A 4,104-nucleotide genomic window follows, 5' to 3' on the forward strand; every position below is an offset into this window, starting at 1 on the left:
CTAATGTGATACCTTTCAAGGCAGTTGGTAGTGATATCCTGTAACCATGTAGTTCTTCTGGTCTCAGGGTGATGGAGATGCACATTCATGTGGTCCATTCGTCTGTTGGATCATTAGTTCTTGCATTTCCATATCTTTAATTTCCATCATTCTTCTGTCTTTTGGATTAGTGGTTGTACCTTAAATGACTTCACAATCTTTTAAAATCCCAGCCACTAATCAAAGTAGGATATAGATTTTGTGGACTGTGTTAAGCCAATGGACATTGATGTCCTTCAAGACTCTGGCTCTGAGCCCTCAGGCCCAGTGACTCATTCACCCAAGGGACCTTATTATGTCCTTGAAAATTTCATAACGTTTCCTCCTGTGTGACCCACCATATCATGGATAAAGTTGTTCAAAGTTAATTAATACTCATGCACAAATATCCTCTGTCAAATATATATCTATATTCCCAGTATCCTTCTCACACCCACATAATTCATGTCCATCTATGCATCTGCTCTAGCTATGCATTACCATTACTGCAGCATTGTGTATGTTACCTTTATGGCCTTTAACTCTTGCACTCTTCCCAGTGTCATCCCCCACTTCCGTAATTCTCTATCCTCTTCCCTGCTTAATGGATATTGCCTTCCCCTTCACTAGCTAAAAACAAACTCACTGCTATCAAGTTGATTTTTGACTTACAGTGACCCTCTAGGATGGAGTAGAATGGCTCCTTTGGGTGTGCAAGACTTTAAATATTTATAGGAATAGACAAGCGCTCTTATGGAGTGGTTGGTGGGTTTGAACCACTGCCCTTATAGTTAACAACTCACTGTATAACCTACTACTGCACTAGAACTCCTCCCCTTCAGTGGGGTTCTTGAAATCTACTTGACTGCTCCATTTGGACCTACTTCTCTATTCTCTGACAACACTAGTCCACTCGTCCTTCCATTTACTTTGTAATTGTCTTCATTACAAATCGATATCCTTGGTTGCCTATTTTTATTTTACACATAGATATCCCCGGTTGCCTAATTGTTGGTCTGTTTTACTTTGATACTTCTGTACCTTGGTTAACTTTCAGGTGGTGCTGTCATCTAGGCTATTTTCAGGTTCTTGCCTGTTGTTCTTGGTTCTCTGTCCATTTGCTATTTCTTGTAAGATTGGGTTTTACAAATTCCTTTTAATTTGGGGAAAATTTTGCTGAATGTGTGGATCTTGGTTGGCAACATTTCCCCTTTTATATGTTATTATGCTGCCTGCATGTTTTCTGCTGAGAAATCAGAGCTTAGTCTTATTGATTCTCCTTTGTAGGTAACTTTCTGTTTTCCTGAGTCACTTTCAGAATTCATTTCTTGTCTTGGATTTTGTAAAGTTTGATTATGATATGCCTTAGTGATTTTCTCTTGGGATCTATCCTGTTGAGGGTCCATTCAACTTCTTGAATGATATCATCTTCTATTCACCATATTTAGGATGTTTTCTTCCAACAGCCATTCTATAATTTTCTCTGTCTTTTTTGCAGTCTTTTCATGTTCTTAAATTTCAATCACATATAAGTTATTCCTCTTGCCTGTGTCACATAGACTTCTTCTTAGACTTATTTACTATTTTTGTATTTTTCATTTATTTTGTAAGCTTGTCTGCATAGAATTTTCCTGACTTCTTCTAACGTATTCTCTGTGTTTTCCTTGATGTCATCTGCAGTTTTGTTAATATTTCTCTCAAGCTATTGAAAGTACCTAATTATCATTCTTTTAAATTTCTTATCAGATAATTTAATGTTATTTCTTCCCCATCTGGGCTTCTGGCTCTTTATTTTGGCCGTGTGTTTCAGCCATTCTGGTTTCTTTGTGTGAACTGAATTTGCCTTTTGTCTCTGAGACATTGTGGTGATGCTCTAATTTTATTTAATTGATGGCTGTATGCTGTTATGTTCTTTGTAAACACTCACGATCAGTATCCTGGTGGGTGTGAGAGAAAATAAGTGTGTGTAAAGTTCTCTGGTCACTATTTGTGTAGTACAGTTGAGGGTGTTGGCTGCTGTCTATTGATGATCAAGGGTACAGGAGTGGATGGTAGCCCTAGCCCACTCAGTAGGACTTCAGGAGGTCTGGGTGTGACTGGGCCATGTGCGCACAGTTGTTGTTTCCTGCTAGGCAGTACAAGAGAAGAAAACAAAACAAAAGCAAAGATAAAATAATAAATAGGCAAGTAGGCAAATAACAAGAAAACATCACTCCCTACCCCCTACCCCTTGTCATATAGTGACACTGAGGAACCCTGGTGGCATGGTGATTATACTTCAGGCTTCGGTCCACCAGGCAGCAGTTCGAAACCACCAGCCTCTCCCCAGGAGAAAGAAGAGATTTTCTATTCCCATAAACAGTTACAGCCTCAGAAACTCATAGGGGCAGTACCACCCTGTCCTATAGAGTCACTATAAGTTGGCATTGGCTCAATGGCAGTGAGTTTTTTATTGTTGCTGTTGTTATTTTGAGTTACTGACTCCATGTACAATGGAATGAAAGACTGCCTGTCCCTGCACTATCCTCAGAATCTTTTCTATGTTTGAGCCCATTGTGGTTCTGTCCATTCCTTTCATTAAGGGTCTTCTTCACTTTTGTTGACATGGATGGAACAAAGCTTTCAGGAGCATCATTCGCTGCTGGAGCATGATTCAAAAGGAGAAGAAATAGCAGCAAACATACAGCAAAATCAGAATGTAGAATGTATGAAGTATGAATCTAGGGAAATTGGAAGTGTTAACAGTTACATGGATTACATAAAGACTGATATCCTGAGCTGCAATGAATTGGTAGTGGTCATTGTGGGTTCAACAATCCTATGGCTTTTTAGGCCAGGAGGGACCAATGAAGAAGAATGGCATTGCCTTCATCGTTAATAAGATTATTTCCATATCTGTCTTGAATTATAATGCTGTATGTGATAATATAATATCTATATAACTACAAAGAAGACCAGTAAGCACAAGTGTTAGTCAAATTTACACCTCAACCACTAAAGCAAGTGATGAAGAAATTGAAGAATTCTACAAACTTCTTTAGTCTGACATTGATAAAGCATGCAATCAAGATACATTAATAATTACTGGTGATTGGATTGAAGTTGGACATCCTTGGGAGATGAAGCTTTAACCTATTGAAACCTCATTCATCTTTTGTATTCATTTTTCAGTGAAATTACTTTTCCTGACCTTTTGAAAAGAAGGGTGGTTTAGAATACCTTTCTCACTATAGAATCTGTAATGCCTTCTTCTATCTCCTCATGTAGTATTCAAAAAAGTAGAGTCTTACTTTCTGAGTTCTCTTGACTCTTCCCAGTCTTCTATTTTGCACATTTTCTTATTTTTATCTATATAATTCATAGCCAGCACCACGTGGATTCTATTTTTAGATTTGTTTTCTCTGTTTGTGGAAGGATTTAGAGTTGTTAATTCTAATAATTTATGGGCCCTAACCTATTTCAGTCCCTTCACAACTGTCCAGGTACCCACTGTACAATGTACTCTTGCTGGGTGTAAACTTCCTCTAGTTTTTGTTCTCGGTTCAGTTACTGTTCTCAGATTGATTGAGATTTTAGGTGAGTTCCTGGTAGCTGTAGATATGTGCTGGTCTGGGAGCTGGCTTCTTGCTTCTCTTTATTTTCTCCTTCACAATGGCTGATGCCCCACGCATTTTGTAGCTTTTAATAGCATGTCCCTACCTCCACTTATACTTTTAGGTTGTGGCGATGTGTAAGACCGGGTTGACTAGAGAAACAAATCCAGGGACACTCATATATGTGTATGAGAGAGAGCATTATATCAAAGAGCAATTGTATATTGAGAAAACATCCCAGCTCAGTCTAGATTGAGACCCATACGTCTGATATTAGCCTGTAGGTCTGATACTAGTCTATAAATTCCTCTTCAGACTCATGTTGCCACTCACAATGATGCTAATGCAGGAAGCTCATAGGCCAGCATGACAGGGTTGTGTCCCCATGTCTCTACCTCATGGCTCACACAGGTCTTCGTGTATCTCCACGTGGTTTGTCCACAGGAAGATGAAGGAAGAGAGAGAGAGAGAGAGACAGACAGAGAGAGAGAGA

The sequence above is a fragment of the Echinops telfairi genome, unplaced genomic scaffold (assembly GCF_000313985.2).
Source record: "Echinops telfairi isolate 266 unplaced genomic scaffold, ASM31398v2 ScPeMD7_4225;HRSCAF=4972, whole genome shotgun sequence".
In the NCBI taxonomy this organism is placed as follows: domain Eukaryota; kingdom Metazoa; phylum Chordata; class Mammalia; order Afrosoricida; family Tenrecidae; genus Echinops; species Echinops telfairi.